The sequence below is a fragment of the Nycticebus coucang genome, chromosome 14, assembly GCF_027406575.1.
Source record: "Nycticebus coucang isolate mNycCou1 chromosome 14, mNycCou1.pri, whole genome shotgun sequence".
Classification (NCBI taxonomy): Eukaryota; Metazoa; Chordata; class Mammalia; order Primates; family Lorisidae; genus Nycticebus; species Nycticebus coucang.
Window position 1 is genome coordinate 98,470,118 of NC_069793.1, and position 14,290 is coordinate 98,484,407.

Below are 14,290 nucleotides of genomic sequence, written 5' to 3' on the forward strand. Positions count from 1 at the left end.
CTTCCACAGTCACAAAAGGATTAAAAAATCCACCAGTCTCTCAAAAGGCTTATCAATACTCTCAATTAATGTGAATGGTTTAAATTGTCCTCTAAAGAGGCATAGGTTGGCGGACTGGATACAAAAACTCAAGCCAGATATCTGCTGCATCCAAGAATCGCAACTTACATTAAAAGACAGCTATAGACTAAAGGTGAAGGGATGTTCATCTATATTCCAGGCAAATGGAAAGCAGAAAAAAGCAGGCATTGCAATCCTGTTTGCAGATGCAATAGGCTTTAAACCAACCAAAATAATTAAGGATAAGGATGGGCACTTCATATTTGTTAAAGGTAATACTCAATATGATGAGACCTCAATTATTAATATTTATGCACCCAACCACAATGCACCTCAAATTATAAGAGAAAATCTAACAGACATGAGCAACTCGATTTCCTCCACTTCCATAGTACTTGGAGATTTTAACACTCTTTTAGCAGTCCTGAATAGATCCTCCAAAAAGAAGCTAAGCAAAGAAATTTTAGATTTAAACACAATCATTCAACATCTGGACTTAACACACATCTATAGAACATTTCATCCCAAAAAACTGAATACACATTCTTCTCATCAGCCCATGGAACATACTCCAAAATCGACCACATCCTAGGCCACAAATCTAACCTCAGCAAATTTAAAAAGATAGAAATTATTCCTTGCATCTTCTAAGACCATCATGGAATAAAAGTTGAACTAAATAACAACAGGAACCTGCATACAAAAACATGGAAGCTAAACAACTTTATGCTGAAGGATACATGGGTTATAGATGTGATTAAGAAGGAAATCCCCATACTTTTGGAATAAAACAACAATCAAGGCATGAATTACCAGAAACTGTGGGATACTGCAAAGGCAGTCCTAAGAGGGAAATTTATAGCACTGCAAGCCTTCCTCAAGAAAACGGAAAGAGAGGATATCAATAACTTAATGGAACATCTCAAAAAACTGGAGAAAGAAGAACACTTCAACCCCAAACGCAGCAGAAGAAAAGAAATAACCAAAATCAGAGCATAATTATATGAAATTGAAAACAAAAGAATTATACAACAGATCAATAAATCCAAAAGCTGGTTTTTTGAAAAGATCAATAAAATAGATAAACCTTTGGCCAACCTTACCAGGAAAAAAAGAGTAAAATCTCTAATTTCATCAATCAGAAATGGTAATGATGAAATAACAACACTCCCCTCAGAAATTCAAAAAACCCTTAACGAATACTACAAGAAACTCTACTCTCACAAATATGAAAATCTGAAAGAAATCGACCAATACCTGGAAGCACGCCACCTACCAAGACTTAGCCAGAACGAAGTGGAAATGTTGAACAGGCCTATATCAAGCTCTGAAATAGCATCAACTATACAAAATCTCCCTAAAAAGAAAAGTCCATGACCAGATGGCTTTACATCAGAATTCTAACAAACCTTTAAAGAAGAACTAGTACCTATGCTACTAAACCTCTTCCAAAATATAGAAAAAGAAGGAATATTACCCAGCACATTCTATGAAGCAAACATTACCTTGATCCCCAAACCAGGGAAAGACCCAACAAGAAAAGAAAATTATAGACCAATATCACTAATGAATATAGATGCTAAAATACTCAATAAGATCCTAACAAACAGAATCCAACAACACATCAAAAAAATTATACACCATGACCAAGTCGGATTTATCCCAGGATCTCAAGGCTGGTTCAATATAGGTAAATCTATAAATGTAATTCAACACATAAACAAACTTAAAAATAAAGACCATATGATTCTTTCAATTGATGCAGAAAAAGCTTTTGATAATATCCAGCATCCCTTCATGATCAGAGCACTTAAGAAAATTGGTATAGAAGGGACGTTTCTTAAACTCATAGAGGCCACCTACAGCAAACCAACAGCCAATATCATATTGAATGGAGTTAAATTGAAATCATTTCCACTTAGATCAGGAACCAGGCAAGGTTGCCCATTGTCTCCATTGCTCTTTAACATTGCAATTGAAGTTTTAGCCATTGCAATTAGGGAAGAAAAGGCGATCAAGGGTATCCACATAGGGTCAGAAGAGATCAAACTTTCACTCTTCGCACATGATATGATCATATATCTGGAAAACACTAGGGATTCTACTACAAAACTTTTAGAAGTGATCAAGGAATATAGTAATGTCTCAGGCTACAAAATCAACACCCATAAATCTGTAGCCTTTATATATACCGACAATAACCAAGCTGAACAAACAGTCAAGGACTCTATTCCTTTCATAGTAGTGCCAAAGAAGATGAAATATTTGGGAATATACCTAACAAAGGATGTGAAAGATCTCTACAAAGAGAACTATGAAACTCTAAGAAAAGAAATAGCTGAAGATCTTAACAGATGGAAAAACATACCATGCTCATGGCTGGGAAGAATCAACATTGTTAAAATGTCCATACTGCCCAAAGCAATATATAACTTTAATGCAATTCCTTTTAAAGCTCCATTGTCATACTTTAAAGATATTGAAAAAATAATACTTCGTTTTATATGGAATCAGAAAAAACCTCGAATAGCCAAAAGATTACTGAGCAATAAAAACAAAACAGGAGGAATCACGCTACCAGACCTGAGACTGTGCTACAAATCCACAGTGATCAAAACAGCATGGTACTGGCACAAAAGCAGAGAAGTAGATGTCTGGAACAGAATAGAGAACCAAGAGATGGATCCAGCTACTTACCGTTATTTGATCTTTGACAAGCCAATTAAAAACATTCAGTGGGGAAAAGATTCCCTATTTAACAAATGGTGCTGGGTGAACTGCTGGCAACCTGTAGAAGACTGAAAGTGGACCCACACCTTTCACCATTAACTTAGATAGACTCTCACTGGATAAAAGATTTAAACTTAAGACATGAAACTATAAAAATACTTGAAGAAACTGCGAGGTAAACTCTTGAAGGGATCGGTCTGGGTGAATATTTTATGAGGAGGACTTCCCAGGCAGTTGAAGCAGTATCAAAAATACACCACTAGGACCTGATCAAACTAAAAAGCTTCTGCACAGCCAAGAACATAGTGAGTAAAGCAAGCAGACAGCCCTCAGAATGGGAGAAAATATTTGCAGGTTATACCTCCGATAAAGGTCTAATAACCAGAATCCACAGAGAACTCAAATGTATTAACAAGAAATGAACACGTGACCCCATTTCAGGGTGGGCAAGGGACTTGAAGAGAAACTTCTCTAAAGAAGACAGATGCAAGATCTACAAACACATGAAAAAAAGCTCATCATCCTTAATCATCAGAGAAATGCAAATCAAAACTACTCTGAGATATCACCTAACCCCAGTAAGAGTAGTCCACATAACAAAGTCCCAAAACCAGAAATGTTGGCATGGATGTGGAGGAAAGGGCACACTTCTACACTGCTGGTGGGAATTCCCACTAATACGTTCCTTCTGGAAGGATGTTTGGAGAATTCTTAGAGACCTAAAAATAGACCTGCCATTCGATCCTATAATTCCTTTACTAGGTTTATACCCAGAAGACCAAAAGTCACAATATAACAAAGACATCTGTACCAGAATGTTTATTGCAGCCCAATTCATAATTGCTAAGTCATGGAAGAAGTCCAAGTGCCCATCGACCCACGAATGGACTAGCAAATTATGGTACATGTATACCATGGAATACTATGCAGCCTTAAAGAAAGATGGAGACTTTACCTCTTTCATGTTTACATGGATGGAGGTGGAACATATTCTTCTTAGCAAAATATCTCAGGAATGGAAGAAAAAGTATCCAATGTACTCAGCCCTACTATGAAGCTAAATTATAGCTTTCACATGAAGACTATAACCCAACTATAGCACAAGACTATGGGGAAAGGGCCAAGGAAGGGGAAGGGAGGGGGGATGTTTTGGATGAGGGAGGGTAATGGGGCCACTTCTATGGTGCATCTTAGAATGGGTACAGGCGATTGCACTAATATACACAGCTATGATTTAACAATAAAAAAGAAAAGAAAAAAAAGGAAAAAAATTAAGTACAACATATATCCCATGACCTTCAAGGACCAATAAATTATGCTCCACATTTCCTTTCTAATTTGTACTTTTGAATAAGTTATTCTTTTCAGCAGAAATTGCTTACTGAAGTCACTGTTAATCTCATTTTATTTTATTTGTTTTTGTGTCAGAGCTACATTGTTGTCCAGGCTAGAGTGACCTAGCTCACAGCACTCAAACTCCTGGGCCATTCTCCTACCTTGGCCTTCTGAGTAGCTGAGACTACAGACTACAATGCCCAGCTAATTTTTCTATTTTAAGTAGAGACAGCATCTCAATACTGCTCAGGCTGGTCTGGAACTCTTGTGCTCAAGCGATCCACCTATTTCAGCCTCCCAGAGTGCTAGGATTATAAGCCTGAGACACTGGGCCAAGCTATATTAATTTTTTAATCGGATACAATCTCAATCTCAATCTCTCCCTTTTTTTATCATATGAAGCTTTTTAGTATATTTCAAATTACTTAATACACTATATTTTGTCATCATGTTCATGTCTTTCCTACACACATATTTTTAAAAATTGTTTTTCTCAAAATGACAAATAATTAATAAATATTTCTGTAGAGAATAAAGAAAAATAATATAAATTATATTTGTAGCTCACTTCTCAAACTGAATTAGCTAAGCTATATGGTACTTATTATATTATGAACTTTTATAAATCATTTACATAATTAACAACTTTGGATTCCCCAAAACATATAAGGCAGACTTTATTACTCCCATTAAAAAACAAAAAAAAAGCAAAGTGAGGAGATAAAGCAACTAATCCAAAATTCTATAACTAATAAGTAGACAAACTTTAATCTAATGTTGATTACTGGAAAAAAATCTACATGTTTAAAAGGATAATTAATCAACATTTGTGATCTGCAAAAGTAAGTATAAATTCACTAATAATAAATTGTTTCATATAAATCTAATTTTCTTCATTTTAATAGCTAGTGTATTCATGCAACAAATAAAGTGTGCCTTGATTTCAGTGAGACATTTGGTAATAAGTTTGGGATACTTTCTCAGTAATTATGGAAACTTGGAGTAATAATGATATTAAAGGTGGATACTTGTAATAGTTTAAAGAGCTATGCAGAAAGGAAAGAAGTCTTGGGGAAACTACTTTTGGCACATATGAGATTCTTATAACAGAAAACTGAGTGATCAAACATAGTGTTAATGTATTTCCTAAACATAGGAAAGCAAGACTAAGAGAGAATATTCATCTTTTATGTTGAATGATGAATTCATAATCAAAAAGAACCTTGATAGGCTGAGATAATTGAATCAAATGAATTAATATGACTAAAGATGACAAGTCAGATGAATGGAATTGAGGAGATAATAGAAAACCATCTCAAAGAAACCAAAAGCAAAAATAAATAAATGGGATTTAATTAAAAACAAAGTTTCTGAAGAGAAAAGAAAATAATCAACAGCATAGATAGACAACATATAGAATAGGAGACAATATTCTCAAAGTGTATATTCAACCAAAGGCTCACAACCAGAATCTACAAAAACTCAATCAGCAAGAAAAAAAAAAAACATTAAAAAGTAGACAAAAACATGAATAGATTCTTCTCAAGAAACTAAACAAATAGCCAACAAACATGCCTGTATTTTTTAAAAGCGCAAAATCACTAATTATCAGGGAAAAGCAAATTAAAACCATAATGAGATACCACGTTAGATGCTGGCACAATACTTTTGAGAAATGTGAACATTTATACAACATTGGTGGTATTGTAAACTTGTAAAACAGCTATGAAAAACAGTATGGGTCTTCTGCAAAGATACGAGGTAGGCCTACCATTTGATCCATCAATCCTAGAAGAGATTTATTTCAAAAAATCTTCTAGATACTTACCTAGAAGAGAAGCAGTCATTTTATTGAAAAGATACCAGCAAGTAAAAGTTGTTCACAGTGAAATTCACAATTGCAAAGTTACAGAATCAACCCAAGTGGCCATGAACTGAAGTGGCTAAAGAAAATGTATATTACATACACACACACATATATGTGTATTACTATATATATATAATATATACAAGTATGAAAAGATGAATACAAGTCAAGTGTGAGCACCTCTTATAATAGCAGAAGCTAAATGTGACTTGAGTATTACAACTTTAATACAATTTTTCTTTTATTTTTTTTTCCTTTTTTTTTTTTTTGTTGGGCATTCATTGAGGGTACAATAAGCCAGGTTACATTGATTGCAATTGTTAGGTAAAGTCCCTCTTGCAATCATGTCTTGCCCCCATAAAGTGTGACACACACTAAGGCCCCACCCCCCTCCCTCCATCACTCTTTCTGCTTCCCCCCCCCATAACCTTAATTGTCATTAATTGTCCTCATATCAAAATTGAGTACATAGGATTCATGCTTCTCCATTCTTGTGATGCTTTACTAAGAATAATGTCTTCCACTTCCATCCAGGTTAATACGAAGGATGTAAAGTCTCCATTTTTTTTAATGGCTCAATAGTATTCCATGGTGTACATATACCACAGCTTGTTAATCCATTCCTGGGTTGGTGGGCATTTAGGCTGTTTCCACATTTTGGCGATTGTAAATTGAGCTGCAATAAACAGTCTAGTACAAGTGTCCTTATGATAAAAGGATTTTTTTCCTTCTGGGTAGATGCCCAGTAATGGGATTGCAGGATCAAATGGGAGGTCTAGCTTGAGTGCTTTGAGGTTTCTCCATACTTCCTTCCAGAAAGGTTGTACTAGTTTGCAGTCCCACCAGCAGTGTAAAAGTGTTCCCTTCTCTCCACATCCACGCCAGCATCTGCAGTTTTGAGATTTTGTGATGTGGGCCATTCTCACTGGGGTTAGATGATATCTCAGGGTTGTTTTGATTTGCATTTCTCTAATATATAGAGATGATGAACATTTTTTCATGTGTTTGTTAGCCAATTGTCTGTCATCTTTAGAGAAGTTTCTATTCATGTCTCTTGCCCATTGATATAAGGGATTGTTGGCTTTTTTCATGTGGATTAATTTGAGTTCTCTATAGAACCTAGTTATCAAGCTTTTGTCTGATTGAAAATATGCAAGTATCCTTTCCCATTGTGTAGGCTGTCTCTTTGCTTTGGTTATTATCTCCTTAGCTGTACAGAAGCTTTTCAGTTTAATGAAGTCCCATTTGTTTATTTTTGTTGTTGTTGCAATTGCCATGGCAGTCTTCTTCATGAAGTCTTTCCTCCGGGCAATATCTTCCAGTGTTTTTCCTATGCTTTCTTGGGGGATTTTTATTGTTTCATACCTTAAATTTAAGTCCTTTATCCATCTTGAATCAATTTTTGTGAGTGGGGAAAGGTGGGGTCCAGTTTCAGTCTTTTACATGTAGACATCCAGTTCTCCCAACACCATTTATTGAATAGGGAGTCTTTCCCCCAAGGTATATTCTTGTTTGGTTTATCCAAGATTAGGTGGTTGTAAGATGTTAGTTTCATATCCTGGTTTTCAATTCGATTCCAAGTGTCTATGTCTCTGTTTTTGTGCCAGTACCATGCTGTCTTGATGACTATGGCTTTGTAGTACAGACTAAAATCTGTTATGCTGATGCCCCCAGCTTTACTTTTATTACTAAGAACTGCCTTAGCTATACGGGGTTTTTTTCCGGTTCCATACAAAACGCAGAATCATTTTCTGCAAATCTTGAACGTATAATGTTGGTATTTTCATAGGAATGTCATTGAATAGGTAGATTGCTTTGGGAAATATAGACATTTTAACAATGTTGATTCTTCCAATCCATGAGCATGGTATGTTCTTCCATTTGTTAATATCCTCTGCTATTTCTTTTCTGAGGATTTCATAATTTTCTTTATAGAGGTCCTTCACCTCCTTCGTGAGGTATATTCCTAGCTATTTCATTTTCTTTGAAACTATGGTGAAGGGAGTTGTGTCCTTAATTAGCTTCTCATCTTGACTGTTATTGGTGTATACAAAGGCTACTGACTTGTGGACATTGATTTTATATCCTGAAACATTACTGTATTTTTTGATGACTTCTAGGAGTCTCGTGGTTGAGTCTTTGGGGTTCTCTAAGTATAAGATCATGTCGTCAGCAAAGAGGGAGAGTTTGACCTCCTCTGCTCCCATTTGAATTCCCTTTATTTCCTTGTCTTGCCTAATTGTATTGGCTAGAACTTCCAGCACTATGTTGAATAGTAAAGGTGACAGAGGACAACCTTTGTCTGGTTCCAGTTCTAAGAGGAAAAGCTTTCAGTTTTACTCCATTCAGTAAAATATTAGCTGTGGGTTTGTCATAGATAGCTTCAATCAGTTTTACAAATGTGCCACCTATGCCTATACTCTTCAGTGTTCTAATTAGAAAAGGATGCTGGATTTTATCAAATGCTTTTTCTGCATCTATTGAGAGGATCATGTGATCTTTATTTTTGCCTCTGTTAATATGGTGGATAACGTTTATGGACTTGTGTATGTTAAACGAGCCTTGCATCCCTGGGATGAAGCCTACTTGATCATGATGAATGACTTTTTTGATGATAAGCTGTAATCTATTGGCTAGGATTTTGTTGAGAATTCTTGCATCTATATTCATGAGTGAGATTGGTCTGAAATTCTCCTTTTTGTTTGGGCCTTTTCCTGGTTTTGGTATCAGGGTGATGTTTGCTTCATAGAATGTGTTGGGGAGGATTCCTTATTCCTCAATTTTTTGGAATAATTTCTGCAGTACAGGAATAAGTTCTTCCTTGAAGGTTTGATAGAATTCTGATGTGAAGCCATCTGGACCAGGGCATTTTTTGGTTGGAAGATTTCTTATTGTTTCTTTGATCTCAGTGCTTGAAATTGGTCTATTCAGGAGCTCTACTTTTCCTGGGTAAGTCTAGGGAGAGGGTGTGATTCCAATATTCATCCATTTCCTTCACATTGTCAAATTTCTGGGCATAGAGTTTCTGGTAGTATTCAGAGATGATCTCTTGTATCTCTGTGGGATCAGTTGTTATTTCCCCTTTATCATTTCTGATTGAGGTTACTAGAGATGTTACTTTTCTATTGCTCGTTAGTCTGGCCAATAGTTTATCTATTTTATTTATTTTTTCAAAAACCAACTCCTTGTTTCATTAATTTTCTGAATGATTCTTTTGTTTTCAATTACATTGATCTCTGATTTGATTTTAGAGATTTCTTTTCTTCTACTGACATTAGGCTTAGATTGTTCTTCTTTTTCCAACTCCATATGATGGCTTGTGAGATTGTTGATGCGCTCTCTTTCTGTTTTTAGAATGTAGGCATCTAAAGTGATAAATTTTCCTCTCAAAACTGCTTTTGCAGTATCCCACAGGTTTTGGTAGCTTGTGTCTTCATTGTTGTTATGCTCAAGGAAGTTAATGATTTCCTGTTTTATTTCTTGACCAATATAAAGTGACCATCTTTGTCTTTTTTGACTTTAGTTGCTTTAAATCCACATGTATCTGAAAATAAGATTGCAACTCCTCTTTTCTTCTGAATGCCATTTGCCTGAAAAATTGTCTTCCAACCCTTGACTCGGAGCTTTAATTTGTCTTTTGAAGCCAGGTGTGTTTCTTGCATACAGCAAATGGATGGCTTGCGTTTTTTAATCCAGTCAACCAATCTACGTCTCTTCAGTAGGGAATTCAAGCCATTAACATTTATTGAGATAATTGATAAGTGTGGTAGTATTCTATTCATCTTATTTTGTGAGAGTCTATTGCTTAGTTTTATCTTTTGCATCAGTGTGGAGGTTAGGTTCTGTCCTTTAATTTCTGAGTTCTTACTTTGCTGCTGATCCATTGTGGTGGTCAGTGTGCAGAACAGGTTGAAGTATGTCCTGTAGAGCTGGTCTTATTGTGGCGAATTTCCTCAATGTTTGTACATCCATAAATGATTTGATTTCTCCGTCAATTTTGAAGCTTAGCTTAGCAGGGTACAGAATTCTGGGCTGGAAATTTTTCAGTTTAAGTAGATTAAAGGTAGATGACCATTGTTTTGTTGCTTGGAAATTTTCATTAGAGAAGTCTGCGGTCACTCTGATGCATTTGCCCCTGTAGGGCAGCTGGCGCTTACTCTTGGCAGCTTGCAGAATGTTTTCTTTTGTCTTGACTTTGGACAGGTTCATCACAATGTGTCTTGAAGAGGCTCGGTTAGAGTTGAGGTGACCTGGGGTCCGATATCCCTCTGAAAGCAGTGTGTCAGAATCTTTGGTGATATTTGGAAAATTTTCTTTTATAATATTCTCTAGTATTGCTTCCTTTCCTCTAGGGCATTCTTCTTCCCCTTCTGGAATTCCCATAACTCATATGTTGGAACGCTTCATAAAGTCCCATAATTCTGACAGTGAACGTTCTGCTTTCTCTCTCTTCTTTTCTGCCTCTTTTAGTATCTGAGTTATCTCAAGAACTTTGTCTTCTACCTCTGAAATTCTTTCTTCTGCATGGTCTAAACTGTTGCTGATACTTTCCATTGCATCTTTAAGTTCCCTAATTGACTGTTTCTGTTCCTTCAGCTCTGCTATATCCTTTTTATATTCTTCATATCGTTCATCTCTGATTTGATTCTGTTTTTGGATTTCCTTTTGGTTATTTTCCACTTTATTAGCAATTTCCTTCATTGTTTCCATCATTTCTTTCATTGTTTTCATCATGTGTATTGTAAATTCTCTTTCTGACATTCCTGACATTTCTTTATAGGTGGAATCATCTGCAGTAGCTACCTCATGTTCCCTTGGTGGGGTTGTTCTGGACTGGTTCTATATTTTGCCTGTAGTTTTCTGCTGATTCTTCCTCATGAGTGATTTCTTTTATCTGTTTGTTGCCCTAATTTTCTTTTCACTTCCTCTTGCTCTTTAATTTCTCATGCCTGTGGACTAAGGGTTAGATGAGTCCTTTTGGTACAGAACCAGAAGGGTGAGAAGGTTGAAGAGCAAGAAAGGGATGAAAGAAAGGAGGACCGAGTGAAAAGAAAAAAAAAATAGAGAAAGGATAAGGGGTGGGTAAAAGCAATATTGACAAAAAGAAGAGAGGCACAGAAAGAGGGAGACAGAGCAATATAGGTGTACAATAGGGTACTTTGACACAACTTTGAAAAAACCACCTTCTGCGGGTGCCCAGTTTGGTGGTTCCCTTGAGGTCAGCAGCTCTTTGCTACCCTAATCAGACACAGTACCCCACCTCCACCAAGTAGAGAGGAAACACAAAAATGCTATAAATCAAACCAAAACAAGCAAACAGAAAACTTTACGGGATAAAATTGGGTGAAAAACCAAATAATATCGGTAGAAACACTAGCAAAAATGTAGTTATTAAAAAAGGCAGCAATGGGAAATTATAATTAAACTAGAAAAATTGAGAAAGAAAAAATATCTGTGTGGAAAAGGTTGAAATTAAAAAACAAAACAACATCTACAAAATCAAAATAAACAAAAAAACAACCAAACCAAAAAAAAAACAGAAAAAACAAAACACAACCAGAAACAAAGCAGTATGTATGTGTTGTTGAACATTGTCTGGGCAACACGTGGTCTTCTGGGGTATGAGATGTTAATCACAGTTCTGATATGATGGGAGGCTGCTGATTTCTTAAACCCCAGCAGGTAGACACCCTAAATCTCTCTTCAGCCCACTTAAAAGGCACTTTGAACTTGTAAACTTGCTGAGCAGAAGCTTTCTGGAAAGTGCTTGTGGCTGGAATCACTACTGGAGTGGCTATCCACTTACCCAGTGTGCCAAAACTGGTCTCACTCTGTGCCTGAGGTTTAGGGCTACAAGGCGGCTCATACCCCACCCTTAGGCTACTCTTAGGCTACTCGGTCGCTGGGTTATCAGCTCCCACCCGATTCTAGCTCTGCGACCCTGAGGGTGGGGCTTGCCGGGGCACATCGCTCACAATGGCTCCCTGTGGCCCACAGCCAAACACTATTAGCTCCGTCTGGCTCAGCGGCTCAGACTGGGGCCCTAGACAATGGCCAAAGTTCTCTGCATTCCCACTCAGGCTCTCCCCAAGGCAGTTCAACTGAGTGCCAAGTCCAAAGACACCAAAACAGTTCACAGGTATGTCCTTTCTGGTTTGCAGTCTCGCTGCTACTGAACTTACAGTTGTGGGTGGGTTTAGACCAATTGAACACACGCGACCACTTTCCATTTTTTCACTGTTTTAGTCCTCCTTTTGGGGTCCAGAAGTCTCTCACTGACTTTGTATCCTCACAGGGGTGATGATAGGCAGATCCCACCAGCCAGAGATGCCTGGAGTCCTATCTCCCCGGACTCACAGTGCCCAGATGCCAGGAAGCTGTTACTCGGCCGCCATCTTGCTCTCCTTACAATTTTTCTTTTTAAAATGTGTATAAGTTTTTGGTACCCTCTGTGTTTACACACACACACACACACACACACGCACATACACCATGACGTACTACTTAGGCACGAAAAGGAATAAAGTAATGTTTTTTTGCAGCAATTTTAATGGAACTGGAGACCACTACCCTAGAAAAGGATCTTAGGAATGAACAAAACAGACACAGTATCTTCTCACTTACAAGAAGTAGTTAAACAGGGTGGCACCTGTGGCTCAAAGGAGTAGAGTGGCGGAGGTGATGGGTTCAAACCTGGCCCCAGCCCCACCCCCCAAAAAAGTAGCTAAACAAAGCATATATGTAGATGGCCACACAGTGGCATAATGGATATTGGAAACTTAGTAGGTGGGAGGTTGAAAGGGAGTTGAGGGATAAAAATCAACCTATGAGCACAACAGTTCTGTTGGAAGGTACACTCAATGTTCTGACTTCAGCATGATAAATCTATGCACCTAAGAAAAAAAGTGTATCTCCCAATTTTTTTGAAATAAAAATAAAACATAAATAAATAAAAAATAAAAATAAAAATCCTTAAGAAGAAAATGAAATAGATGGAAATTCTGTCTCTAATTTCAAAAAAATCAAGTGTACTATTGTAAGATTAAAAGGTCAAGATGAAATTTCATTCAGAGTTGGGAATTTTATTTGACCAACCTTCAGTGTAATACTAGTGCTGCAATATCAGAGCAAATTAAATGTAAATTTATAATATTTGAGGTCCTGTAAAAAAAAAGAAGTACCAGCTTGATTTGCTGTCATAGCTTGCCTGGAGTACTATGTTCTTCTCCGGCCTTCACGTTTTTATGATTTTATTGTCAACTCAGAATACATTGAGAATAAAGACTAATCTAGGAACTGTGCCGTATTAGAAATGATAGAAGGACCTGGAGAGTCAAAGATGATAAGACATAAAGAAATATCACATTCATAGTCAAATATTCGGAGGTTTTATGACAAAATTCAGCTCCCTTTCAGGATAAGAATATGTAAGAAAGTAGGCATAGATGAGAAATATCTCAAAATTATAAAATTCAAATATGAGAAACCCACAGCCAATATCTTACTGAAGGGAGAAAAATTGAAAGCATATTCCGTCTTAGAACAGGAACTAGACAAGGCCCACTATCCCCTCTTTATTCAGAATAGAGCTGGAAGTCCTAGCCAGAGTCATCAGACAAGGGAAGGAAATCAAGGGTGTCCAAGTTGGAAAAGAAGAGATTAAATATCACTGTTTGCTGATGATAAAATCTTATACCTAGAAAACCTCAAAGATTCTGCCAAGAGTATCCAGAAATTGACAATTAAATTCAGCAAAGTCTCAGGTTACAGAGTCAAAGTATTGCAGACAAAAACATATACTGGAGAAAAGAATCCCTATTCGATAAACAGTGCTGGGAAAATTAGAGAGTCACATGGAAAACTGAAACAGGATCCACACCTCTGGTGACTCATAAAAATTAGCTCACTGTGGATAACAGACTGAAACCTATATATATTTATAGATATGGGTCTAGGCAAAGAATTTATAAAGAAGACCCCAGAGGCAATCACAGCAACAACAAAAATTGATAAATGGGACTTGATTAAATTCAAAAGCCATGCACAGCCAAAGGAGCTAATAGCCCACAGAATGGAAGACAATATTTGCATGCTATACACCTGCTAAAGGGCTGATAACCAGAATCCATAATAAACTCAAACAAATAAGCATGGGAAAATTAAATTAAATAAACTCCATAAAAAGTGGGTAAAAGACAGGAATAGAGATTTTCAAAAGAAGATAGACTAATGGCCAGCAAACATATGAAAAAAATTTCAACATGTCTAATTATCAGGGAAATCCAAATCAAAAGTACA